Here is a 13,803-nt window from a genome sequence, read left to right on the forward strand (position 1 = left end):
TCCATTAGAATGGAAGTACCATGAAGGCAGAGATTTTGGTTTTGTTCACTGCTGTGTCCCCAGGACCTAAAAGACTACCTGGTACATAGTAGGTGCTTGATCAATATATGTTGAATGAATGAATGAAACGGGCAAAGAAGAGGAAGAATTGTGATCAGAGGCAGGAGATCACGTGGTTCCTCCGGGTTCCTGCATCCCTTGTTTTTCTTCTAAGAAACCCAATCACTCTATACAGGGTCCTACCCTCACAGACGCTCTCATACCCCTGTGTTGGTTTCACAACAGCCCAGTGAGGTGAGCTGGGCAGGTACAACTCTCCCTACTCACCCATGGGGAAACAATTCGTGATGGGTTGTTGTTGGTTTTTTTTTTTTTTTTTTTTTTTTGAGAAGCCAACAAATCTATATTGAACACCTGCAAAGTTACTGGGAGGAAGCCATGATGCTGGACACCCTGTCAGTCTATCTTCACCATGACATTCTTGGGCTTAATGCTCTCTTCCTGACTGCAGATGGAGATCTTGTCTAACTCGTTGGAACTCCAGCCATACTGCTCACTCGCACCTTTAGCTTGCTGCCTGTCAGATCCCTCAGCATCTCGGCCAGCAGCCAGAGACTGATGTGCTGATAAGTAATGCCCATGACATGGCAGATTTTGGACAGAGCATCGAAGCCGGTCATACCTTCCAAGAGATCCATGTTTTTATCCAGGGCTTACCAGAAGGACTGGAAGTGGCAGGTCCCCAGCAGGTCTCTGAGGGACAAAATTTGCTGGGTGGGCCATTCTTCCTGCCGCACTTGCACAGCATGAGGTCAGCGTGGGGCAGGTTGGTGAGGCCTTTAGCAGGACCTGGGCAGTGACTGTGGTCTGGAGAAAGGCTGGGTACAGCTTCAACGCAGACAGGTTGGCTTCCAGATGATAAATATTCTCCTTGGCCTGCGTCTTCACATAGTGGTCCAGGGTGGCCAGGTTCTCAGGATTGTACCTGTCCATCCCCTTGAGTGACTTGCCCGCGCTTGCTCTCATCTGCTCAAACATCACCATGACAGCTGTTGGCTCCCACACTGGGGACAGAACCGAAGACCCTGCCGGGCTGCATCCTCGAGAACTAGAGAAGTGGGGAAACTGATCTTTAGAGAGAAAAAGTGCTTGACCTGTGGTCCTATGGCAAATTGGTGGTCTTGCTGAGAGGAGAACTCAGGTCTCCTGGCTCTGAGACCTGGCTCTAACCTGCTTCCCTGAGGGCAGCTCTGCCCTCCAAGGACCGACAGGGCTAGCTGGGTGTCTTGACTTCACATCCGGAGAGGGGACCCAGAATCAAAGGGTACAGAAAAATCCTGGTCCTGAGAATGGAGATGGTATAGTAACAGTAACAGTGATGAAGAGGAAGAGGAAAATTAGAACTTTTCTATTGTGCTCAGTTGCTTCAGTCGTGTCTGACTCTTTGCAACCCCATGGACCATAGCCCTCTAGGCTCCTCTGTTCATGGACTTCTACAGGCAAAAATACTGAAGTGGGTTGCCATTTTTAGGAAATTTGGTTGTTCAGTCGCTAAGTCATGTCCAACTCTTTGTGACCCCCGTGGATTTCAGCATGCCAGGCTCCTCTGTCCTCCACCATCTCCCAGAGTTTGCTCAAATTCATGTCCACTGAGTCAGTGATGCTATCTGACCATCTCATCCACTGCTGCCCCCTGCTCCTTTTGCCGTCAATCTTTTCTAGCATCAGGGTGCTTGATATCTGTTTCCTTGTGTATTCCTCACCACAGTCTTATGAGGTGGATAGTCTTCCCCCTATTTAACAGATTAAAAAAACTGAGCTCAGAAAGGTTAATTCACATTTGAATTGTTTGAGGCCATACAGCCAGTAAGTGGTAGAGCTGAATCATAAGCCAAGTCTGTTGAGCTTTTTTACCATCTTTGGTCATCTGCAAAGAGCAAAGGATGTAGGACAAGTGTGATGCTGTGATGCTGTGTTCATACTGGGAGCCAGGAGGATCTCAGATCCCTGGCCGGAAGGCACTGCCAAGGCCAAGTAGCTTCCTCCCAACCCCAGAGTCTAGAGATTTAGGTACCAGGAAGGCCCACGGTTCTGGCACAGAGCTTCTCTTGCTACCATAGCTGTCACACAACAGATACTTACATAATGCCAGGTAGATGCCTAGCATACCTGGGTTGTACATGGAACCCAAACACCCAGCCTATCCCATTTATTGGGAATAAATGGGGGCACGTTAATAGCAACTACTTCACTGCAACCCAGCCTTGAAATTGTCCTCAATTAGTTTTCCTGTATCAGTTGAGTATTTTGGTTCATAGCCCATGGCCCTAAAGTCAACCAGACTAGGTTCAAATCCCTCTGCCTCTCTAGCTTGCATCTTGAGCAAATTCCGTGATGTGTCTGTTTGTTTCCTTACCTCCTTTACAAAACAGGACTTGGAACAGACGTGGAGTTGTTATGGAGACTGTAGCAGACCATGTCTGAAAAGTGCTTAACACAGCACCTCACCCAGAGAAAGAGTTGGATGAACACAGATGTCAGGAGGGTTTTTCTGAGAGGTTCCGAGGACGGCTGTGTGGGCCCCCAAGCATGTCATCATCTGCCTTCATGGGAAGACAAGGGCTGGCAAGTCAAGGGTGTGGAAGCCAAGGGTGTTGCCTCTTGTGGGGCTCCCCCAGCGCTGGGCCGGCAAGTCACACCTACAACATGTTCTGTTCTCAGTGATGAAAAGGGTGTCCCACTCATGCCCCCGGTCCCGCTTTGTCAGCAGAGGGTGAAGGAGCTGAAATGGCACCTCGTGCTCTCCCATTCATCAGAGCCCTCCGTGGCGGCAGCTCCTTCGACTCTGACGAGTGGGGCCGCTGAGCGGCCGACCCCGTGACTCTCACTCAACATCCTGGGCATTTCATCCTCCTGAGGACTCCTCAGTCCCCACACACATGGGCCTGAGGGGTCCATGCTAACTCCTAATGCCTGAACCTCAGCAGACTTAACACCTACTTCTGGCAACCCCAAATCTCCCAGGCTGGGTAGAAAAGACTCCAGTAAGGGATAATGCTGAAGGCCTTTAAGGGACAGAGAAAGTGTTGTGGGAGAACAGAGCGGGGAGTTTTTCTTCTGCCTGGACCAGGGGAGGCAGTCTCACCACATCACTAATGATTCAGCCTGCTGTGTGGCTCCTCAGACCCCCAGTTTAGCCAATCAGACCTTCTCTGATGCAACCCCTGCCCAGGCAACCACAACATCTCCATGACCTCACTTCATCCTGCCAGAGGAGGTGGCAGTTTTATTACACAGAAAAGGAAATAAGGCTCAGAGATTGTAAATGATTTGCTCAAGGTCACAAAACAAGCTAGAATTTGAACCCAGACCCCACCCCAGAGCCTGTGCTCAAAGAATCACAGAATCACTTTAAAAACTAAATGAGCAGGTCTTCCCTGGTGGCTCAGTGGTAAAGAATCCTCCTGCAAATGCAGGAGACACGGGTTCGATCCCTGATCTGGGAAGAACCCACATGTCGTGGAATAACTAAGCCTGTATGCCACAACTTTTGAGCCCGTGCTCTGGAGCTCAGGGACCGAAACCACTGAGCCCCAGAGCTGCAACGATCAAAGCCCATGAGCCCCAGAGCCCGTGCTCCGCAAAGAGAAGCCCGAGCTCTGCAGCAAAGAGTTGCCCCCCCGATGGCAACTAGAGGAAAGCCCACGCAGCACGGAAGACCAAAAAGCAAATAAGGAAATAAATCTGTATACGTACATGAAAAAAATGCCAAATGAGCAAATTGTAGGGGACTTCCCTGGCGGTCCAGTGGGTAAACTCTGTGGTTCCATTGCAGGGGATGTGGATTTGATCCTTGGCTGGGGAACTAAGATCCCACATGCTGCATGGCCAAAAAAAAAAAAAAAGTAAAAGTAAAAAAAAAAATTAAATGAGCCATTTGTAAAAATACTTTGGAAAGCACATGAGAGAAAGTAAAGACACTGTTCATAGTAAATATATTTTAACTAAAAATATTTCCCTCATCTTAATCAAAACCCTCAAGGAATCCAAGGATAGTATCACCTCTAGATTTGGTCACTCTTAACAACACATCAGCTCCAGTACTCTTGCCTGGAAAATCCCATGGACGGAGGAGCCTGGTGGGCTGCAGTCCATGGGGTCGCTAAGAGTCGGACACAACTGAGCGACTTCACTTTCCCTTTTCACTTTCATGGATTGGAGAAGGAAATGGCAACCCACTCCAGTGTTCTTGCCTGGAGAATCCCAGGGACGGGGGAGCCTGGTAGGCTGCCGTCTATGGGGTCGCACAGAGTCGGCCATGACTGAAGCAACTTAGCAGCAGCAGCAGCAGTAGCAGCAACACATCGGAGGCTTCCCAGGTGGTACAGTGGTTAAGAACCTGCCTGCCAAAGCTGGAGATGCAAGGGACATGGATCCAACCCCTGAATTGGAAAGATCTCCTGGAGTAGGAAACGGGAACCCACTCCAGTATTCTTACCTGGAAAATTCCATGGACAGAGTAGCCTGGTGGGCTTACAGTGCATGGGGTCGCAAAGAGTCGGACACAACTGAGTGAGCGCGCACACACAACATATCAAAGGAAACCAAAGGGGTCAACATGAGGCATCTTACAGAACTGAGGGTCCTCCCTTCTGGACGGAGTGGGCAGGCACAGATTCTGGGACTGTTCCCTGTGGATTATGGCAATACCACACTCTGCTCGGTCCTCAGCCAGAAGGAGCTGTCTAAAGGCCATTGCCCTCAGCAGCATCAGCAGTTGAGAAGGTATGCACATTCAAGATGGGTTCTGGCAGCTCTTCCCAAAGTTTACTATGGAACACTTACAAAGTAAAGGTATGTTAGCAGACCACTGCCAGGAGGTGATGACCTCCAGGTTAAAGGAGACAGCCCAGCCTCTCACAAACCAACAAAGGTGTCACAAATTAACTGCTATAAGAAATGATCCGAAAATTGACTCCTATTTTGAATAGACAACAAGCATTGAGCATCACAGTCACACGCTGAAATTACAAGTTGCAAAACATAGTAAAATGATCAAATCGCTTGACCGCAATTGAACATGTGGTTGGTGAGTACATTCCTATGAAAGTGGAGAAGTAGTTGTTAAAACAATGCATATATGCACTGGAGACTAGTTTGTGAACCTTGGAGGAATTCTTGATGTGTTAGTTCAGGTCCTCTGAGAAGCCAGTGTCAAGAGGGGATTAGACATGGGACTGATTTATTGGGGAAAATACCTGTGAGGGAAAATGGGCAAGGAGCCAGAGGAAGGTGGGAGAGCTGGCAGACCACAGTGCCGGTGAAACACTGGAGACAGAGGAAGGAAGGAAGGAGGGGGTGGGCAGGAAACATTTCAGACTGAGGTGCAATTCTAGGAAAATTTCAGCAGAACCACTGGGGAGTCCTCAGTCCAAAACTGCCCATCACAGGGACCTCCCTGGTGGTCCAGGGGTTAAGACTCTGCTTTCACTGCAAGGGGCATAGGTTCGATCTGTTTGGGGCACAAAGATCCCACAAGATGCATGGCTGAAAACTAAAACAAAAAAACAAAATTGCCCATCACAAACTCCTTTGCCTCCCAGGATGGCCTTGCCTTCCTGTGCTTGTCGAGTCAGTCTCTGCCTGAGAGTCACCCACGGGAAGTGTGGCCTCAGAGAGAATGTGGTGAAGGATTTCGGCCATGAGGCTTGGGGCACACATCACTCTTGGGAATGGCACACCATTTGGTAAAGGCGATACGTGTGTCACAATAAGACCCATCATAGAAACAGGTTTAGTTTCTATTATGCACGTACTTTTCCAACGCATTTTAAAAAGAAATAAATATCACTAGCCTCAATTTTGTCAGAATATTCCATGAAGTCTCAGGAAACAGTTTAGAAAGTTCTGAATTCTATGGATTCCTGGGCAAGGGTAGGTAACTGGGATTGTGGAAAGAGGGCGCAGGACAGAACTGAGAGAGCTGGGTTTGAGCCTGATTCTGTCACTCACTTGCTGTTGGAGCTTCTTTAAGTTACTTCCTTAGTTTCCACACCTCAAAATGGGTGCAATGGAAAAAGAGTTCCAGTCGTAGAACCTGCTACTCAGAGCCCCTTAAAGATCAACTCCTGGACAGAAGCTTCTACGGCAAAGTGGCTGCTTCTGTGGCATCAAAGCCTGCTGGCCCTGCAACCCCTACCTTGAGCCCACATGGGTGTGCCAAGCAGGGACCTTGTTCCCCACCACGCTCTGTCCCTGCCTCCTCCTAAGCAGACTGGCTCAACTTCTGGTCTTGTGGTTTCCCTTTGTCAGCTGTCATAGCAACCGGGGGTGCTCTGGAAAGGGACTGTGGTAAGCCGGGGGAAGGTGTCACCTTCCAAAATAACCTCGGAGGAGAGACTGGTGGCCACTTAGAAGCTGACTCTCACCACCACGCCGTTTTCAGGAAACCCTCAGAGGCTTGAACAAAGGAGGGGCTTTTAAGAAATGAAGCCTGCTGCAAGATCCTTAGGCTTCCTGGACAGATGGGAGACATGCCAAGGGGCTAGAAGTCCAACCACATTTGGAGGGGGAGCAGGGAGCAGAACCAGGAGGAGGGGGCAAGGTTGGTGGTGAGAAGGTCAAGATATGAGACCCCCAACAGCAGGGTCTGGGTCTCCCCCAGAGGCTAGGGGTTCCTTGATGGTGGTGTCCTGGGCTCCCCCTGAGACAAGGAAGCCCCCACACCGTGGGCTCTGTGTCTTGCTCGAGATCGGGCGTCTCAGGCAGGGCCTCTGAAGTACAGCCTCGCCCCCTTGTCTGCCCAAGTCTAGCACAAAACTCCTTCCTGTCCCCCAGAAGTCTGCCTCAGTCAGTTCCCCCTGCCTCTTATCTGCCCATGCCCACACCTCACCCTCCACCCGCTGGGGGTCCAGCCCGGCCACACGCCTTCCAGAACCTCTGACTGATTTCCAGCTGCCGCTTTCTCTGAGCTTGACTGCCTGTCTGTGGCCTCCTTCCCAGCACACTTAGGCCAGGATGTGTTTGTCTTTGTTTTTATCTGTTCAATCCAAATCCTTCCTTCCTCTGTGAGGGGCAGAGGCCTCTAGCTGGCCCATCGCCAGTGCCCCCCTGACAGTTAGCTCTAACTCTGAGCATATACAAGCATCCACAAAACAGAGAACAGCGGCCACCGTTGACCGCAAGCTGTGTGTGTGCACCAGACACAGTGCTAACACTTCACACCTCGCATCACAGGTCATTCCATCCTTCAGGACTATTACAGAAAATTCCCTGGTGGTCAAGTTGTTAAGAATCCACCTGCCAATGCAGGGGGACATGGGTTGGCTCCTTGGTGGGGGAACTAAGATCCCACAGGCCTTGAGCCAGCCAAGCCTGTGCTCCACAGCTACTGAGCCCAAGCTCTGGAGGCCGGGCTCCACAACAATAGAAGCCACCGCAACGAGAAGCACCGCAACTAGAGAATAGCCCCTGCTCACAGCAACTAGAGAAAGCCCGTATACAACAGAGTTTGTGTGCCACAACAAAGACCCAGGGCAGCCAAAGATAAGTAAATAAAATAAAAAGAAAATAAGTCTATTACGGAGCTCCCATTGTCCTCAGGCCCTTGTTGGAGATGCTGCGGTCAAAAGCAGACAATGGTGCTTGCCCTTCTGGAGTTTACATCCTCGCAACGACTCTGAGGGTAGGCATCATTGCTGCCATTGTGTATCATCTAAGGTGACAAAGCCAGTAAGCAGTTTCCACACTCAAACTCACCTCTGTCCAAGCATGAGGCTTTTTAGCAAACAGGAGATGTTAGACTTTATAACGGAGAAGGGAATGGCACCCCACTCCAGCAGTCCATGGGGTCGCGAAGAGTTGGACACGGCTGAGCGACTTCACTTTGACTTTTCACTTTCATGCATTGGAGAAGGAAATGGCAACCCACTCCAGTGTTCTTGCCTGGAGAATCCCAGGGACGGGGGATCCTGGTGGGCTGCCGTCTCTGGGGTCGCACAGGGTCGGACACGACTGAAGCGACTTAGCAGCAGCAGCAGACTTTATAAACTGAAAACACTAGGCTAACAGGAGCCGGCCTCCGCCTAATACTTTCCATCTCTAACATACTTGGCTCCTTGAAGAAACGGCTGATCTCAGGCTGGGCTGGGGAAGGACAGGTGAGCCTGGGACAGCTTGCTTTACCAGAAACCAAGAAGTACTCAAAGCACGATGAAGACACCAGTTTGAAGTGGGTCCCACTGGCCAAACTGGGGGCAATTTAAGCCTCAGAACAATGGTTGGTAATGGAGTATAAAAGAAATCCATGAATTCATTCTGATATAAAATGAACAGGGACTTTCCTGGTAGTCCAGTGGCTAAGACTCTGCACTCCCGGTGGAAGGGGCCTAGGGTTGATTCCTGGTCAGGGAACTAGATCCCCTATGCCACAACTAAGAGCGGGGGCAGCCGAATAAATAAAAAATATTAAAAAGATAAAATAAATGAATGAACAAATGGAGAGGGGAAAGCTCTTCTAACAAGCGTAGAAAGATAGCGTAATTAGAAAATCACACTTGGTAACCATCCAAATAATAATTGATTTAGGCAAGGATTAACAGTGGATACTAAAACTATGAAGCTAAAACTATGGTGAAAGTTCGTGAGAAACAGGATCTATGTCATCACAATGTATGGTGATATTTACTGATTATAAAGAGAAAGAATAGCAACTTGACAGTGGAGAAAACTGACACCCAACCAAGTGATTCAAGTTCTACAATCCAGCTCCAGTCCAGTTCAGTCGCTCAGTTGTGTCCGACTCTTTTCGACTCTATGGACTGCAGCACGCCAGGCCTCCCTGTCCATCACCAACTCCCGGAGTTTACTCAGACTCATGTCCATGGAGTCAGTGATGCCATCCAGCCATCTCATCCTCTGTTGTCCCCTTCTCCTCCCGCCTTCAATGTTTCCCAGCATCAGGGTCTTTTCAAATGAGTTTTGCATCACGTGGTCAAACTATTGGTGCTTCAGCTTCAGCATACAATGGTTCATATTATTACTTATCTCCTGATATGGGGTATTGAGAAGATATATCAACATTTGTGATAATTCTGCCAAAAATGCAAAATTTCAATCTAATCATGAGGAAACATCAGACAAACCCTAGGTGAAGGATATTCTACAAAATAATAGGCCTATTATTTTTTAAAATGTCATGTCACAAAAGATAAAAACCAAGGAACTATTCCAGATTAGAAAGAGAGAGAGATGAAAAAAAAAGATAGAGATGTGAGAATTTAATGGCATGAGTGATCAAGTGATCCTGGATTGAGTCTGGACAAGAAATGACACTATTAGACCCTTAGCAGGACAACTGATAAAACCGGAGGAAAGTCTGTAGGTTTCAGTGTATCATCTTGACTTTGATAACAGTATTATGATTATGTTTGAGGATGTTCTTGTATCTTTAGGAAGCACACTTTGACTCATTTAGGGGAAAAGGAGCATTATATCTCCAATTTACTCAGAAATAGCCAAGTATATATAGAAAGACTGGGAAGGGAAAGACAATGATAACAAATGAGGTAAATTTTTAACAGCTGGGGAATCTGGGTGAAGCATGTATAGGAATTCTTTGATTCTTCTTGCAACTTTTCTATGAATCTGAAACAATCTCAAAATAAAAAGTAAAAAACAAAACAGAACAAAACATTTTACTACTAATTATCTCTGACTTTCCATGTAGCCCTATCCCTTTGGCCTTCCTATTAACCATGAGTCATCTACCCGGGTGGATGTGGACCACAAAGTAGGGGAGACTGATCGAAGGGCGAGGAAGGATCAGTTCGATCCAGGAACTGATCAGGAAGGATCAGTTCTTAACTCCAGAACCAGTTAAGGTCTGGAGTGAGTAGTCAGCCTCTGGAACCCCACTCGGGCAGATGCAGGTCTTGTTGGTCATCGAGCTTTTTCAATTTAGGACTCCCTCTTTAAGAAAAGAAATATAGGGGAATCCCCTGGTGGTCAAGGGGTTCGAAATCTATGCTTCTGGACTCTTCTAGTGGCACAGTGGATAGGAATCCACTTGCCAGTGCAGGGGACCCAGGTTTAATCCCTGGTTCGGGAATTAAAATCTCACATGCCTCAGAGCAACTGGGCCTGTGTGCCATGGAGCCTGTGCTCCGCAACAAGAGCCACCACAGGGAGAAGCCTGCGCACCAGACAGAGAGCAGCCCCTCCTCGCCACAGCTAGAGAAAGCCTGCCTGCAGGGACCAAGACCCAGTGCAACGAAGTAAATAAATACATAGTTTTTAAAAAGAAAGAAGGAAAGAAATCTGTGCTTCCACTGCAGGGGGTGCAGGTTCGATCCTTGGTGGGGGATCTAAGATGCCATGTGGTGCAGCCAAATTAAAAAAAAAAAGAACTATAGGATTATAGGTATAAAATATATACCCAAAGTGAACATTTATTTAGACTAAGAAAAAAAGTCATGATAAATCCCAAATTTCAAAACCTGAAAAATACCACAAACATCAGAAAATGTATTTGTATTAACTAATTACCTGGCACACCTCTTGGACTAACTGTTGGTATTTCACATTTCAGATGTCCAGCTGTGACTAAAATATCTCATTTGTGCACATTTTATAAAAATACATGAGCATACGACTTGACTTGCTCCACCGCCTTGGGAGGGGCCCTGAAGTTTAAACTGAGTTTCACTTGTAGCCAAAAAGTGTGCAGTTAGGAAGGGAGTGAACAGGAATTCTCCCTCCCAAGCTTGATTACTCTAGAAAGGACCCAGAGACCTGCTGGCTCTCTGTCTTCGTCTTTTTCCCACAAAAGGCAAATCTCAAGAAAATTGAGTCTTGGAAACTAGGAGGCTCCAAGTGTGTGAGTTTCACAATAGAAAGGGTTAAAGCAAAGAGAAAGTTGCTCAGTCGTGTGTGACTCTGAGACCCCCATGGAATTCTCTAGGCCAGAATACTGGAGTGGGTAGCCTTTCCCTTCTCCAGGCGATCTTTCCAACCCAGGGATCGAACCCAGGTCTCCCGCATGGCGGGATTCTTTGCTGAGCCACAAGGGAAGCCCAGAAAGGATTAAACCTCTGATCAAAGCTGGATGTAGCCACAGAGGCAGGCTTCTTTCCTTCCTACTGAACGACCCGATCTTTTCCTGATTCACGTTCTGAAGCCCATTGTTCCCTTTGTCTGAAAGGCAACCCCTACACATTCCACCTTCACCTCTTTGCCACATTGTTACCTGGTCAAGATTTAGGCATCTGTTAAGTCTCAGTTTAAAAGGCAGCTCCTCAGGAAAGCTTCGTCTGATACTCTTTAAGTTAAATCAGTAATTATTTATTCTCTGTATTTCTACCCTGCCAGCACCACGGAGTCCAGGACCTTCTTGTCTGTGCGTGTGGTTGGTGCCTGAACGGTTGCAGTCCATGGTACCATGGTATAGTGTCTGGTGCACAGTGCTTGACACACAGTTGTGCTCAAAGAGTATTTTTGAACGAAAGAAGAAAATTCTGAGGGGTGAGGACAGGGGGAAATGTAGGGGCAGAGCGCCCCCTACTGGACACTTGGAGTACCAGGGACTCAAGACCCCACTCTAGAGGAATGGGGTGGTAAATTTCTTAGCTGTGGGTTAGTCTTGGCAACCACAGTTCGCAGTTCGCAGTTCAGTCGCTCAGTCGTGTCCGACTCTGCGACCCCATGAATCGCAGCCACAACCTAATGCCAGTACTCCTACTGATTTACGCCTTCTCACTTCTATTAGCTCCACAACTCTCCTCCTGCCCTTCAGAGCACAGTTGGAGCTCTGCACCCATTCTCCTCCACACTTCAAACCACCTCCAACTCCATCATGACCATCACCTGAGCTTCCCCACAATTAATATCATTCCATCCTGGACCTTTAACTTTGATTAGAATAGGCTCAGATTCTTCCATCGATCCCTTTCTTCCTCATCCCTAACCAATCAATCAGAAGTGATTGGCTAGGGCATTGGGGGCGGGGGGATGGATGTGGGAAAGGAATGATGAGCAGGAAGGATGGAAAGCAGGTGGGATGGGGTGGGTTAATGTGCTTCTGAGACAGGGGTCTGCTAATATGATGGCCAAAACAACGTGTTTGTTCTTTAGGGATGTGAGGGATGAGAACGTACTTGGTATGCGATATTCAGAAAACAAGGAACGAGGAATTTCCATCTACTGCCTTGATTGAAAAAGCATAAAATGGCTCCAGATTGGAACTTCCCTGATGGGCAAGTGGTTAGCACTGTGCTTGCAAGGCAGGGGCCGAGAGTTCAATCCCTGGTTGGGGAACTAAGATCCCTTGTGGTGCGGCCAGAAAGGAAATGCTCTTGATTATACAGCACAACAGGACAATAGGGAGGGGAAACCGCAAAAGGAGTTTGACCTAACAGAAATATAGGGCTTCATTGAGGGGGAAATGGGGCTCAGCAAACAAGATGAAGGCTCAGATAGGAGATTAGGGGTTCAGTGAGCGGAGTCAGGGCTCCGTGCTAAAGAGGTGGGAGGATACAGAGCACAGGGAGGAAATCTTGGGTGAAGGTAGGAAGGGGAAGAGGGCGGAGGTCAAGCAGAGATAGAGGTCTCGGTCCTCTGGTTGGGGGTGCGTTTCTCAGTAACAGTTCTGTCCCTGGCCCTTCCCCCAGCAGTCCCCAAGTGGGGCTGGGGAAGAGTGACAGTTACTTAATGACCCTGAGTCCCACTTGCTCTTCTGTGCGCCCTGTGGTCACTGGAGGGCTAAAGGGGGCTGAAGCCAAAGTCCGGGTTATTGATCTCTGGCCCCAAAGGTCAGCTTCAGGGGCAGAGGGAATGGTGCAGCCACAGTGGGAGCCTCCAGGGACCCTGCAACAGTGGGGCTGTGCCACACTGCCTGGTTTCTCTGTCTGCGTCCTTGGCTCTCTGTGATCCGCCCTCCCTGCCTCCCCTTCCTCCCCACCAACTCATACCTCCTCCAACCAGTCCTGCCTGACACTTTTGCCTGTGAGATGTCAGACTTCTTGTGTCTGGATTTTGGAGTAGCTAGAGAGCACAAAGCAGGGACTTGGCTGGAACTATTATTATTTTTATTATTACTTAAAATATTTATTATTTGGCTGTGCCGAGTCTTAGTTTCGGCCCACAGGATCTTTGATCTTTGTTGCAGCATCTGGGATCTTTAGTTGCAGCATACAGACTCTTAGTTGCAGCATGTGGGATCTAGTTTCCTGACCAGGGATCCAACTCAGGCCCCCTGCATCGGGAGCGTGGAGTCTTGGCCACTGGACCACCAATGAAGTCCCGGATGGAGTTATTTACTGCTACTCCCACCCCCAAGACGAAGCCCTAAAAGTCCACAAACTCTTCGGTGAACTCCGTGGGAAAGTGCCAATCTGGTAGTCAAGAAGGATTGCCACAGTTTGCAGTGTGACCTTGGGGAAACCACTTAACTTCTATGGATCTTAGTTTTCTGGTGTAGAAAATCAAGGGATTGAATCAGATGAGCTCCAGTATTCCTTCAATAAACAATGTAAGATTCTAAGGAATTAAATAATAACAGGGAGAGTAAGGGCTAGGGTAGAAATTAGGTTAGGTTCAGAAGATGATAAAAAAGAACTTTTGGAATTAGAAATAAAGCCCGGATTATAATGTAGGCCATTATTAGTCATGGACAAAGGTCCAACTAGTCAAAGCTATAGTTTTTCCAGTAATCATGTGTGGATGTGAGAGTTGGACCATAAAGAAGGCTGAGTGCTGAAGAATTGATGCTTTTGAACTGTGATGTTGGAGAAGACTCTTGAGAATCCC

General features: G+C 48.1%; 1 pseudogene; it reads right to left on the reverse strand.

Moving 5' to 3' along the window:
- Positions 1-362: 362 nt before the first annotated feature.
- On the reverse strand, positions 363-1,056 carry LOC120855079 (annotated as a pseudogene).
- Positions 1,057-13,803: the final 12,747 nt, after the last annotated feature.

This window comes from Oryx dammah, unplaced genomic scaffold, assembly GCF_014754425.2.
Source record: "Oryx dammah isolate SB20612 unplaced genomic scaffold, SCBI_Odam_1.1 HiC_scaffold_27, whole genome shotgun sequence".
NCBI lineage: Eukaryota > Metazoa > Chordata > Mammalia > Artiodactyla > Bovidae > Oryx > Oryx dammah.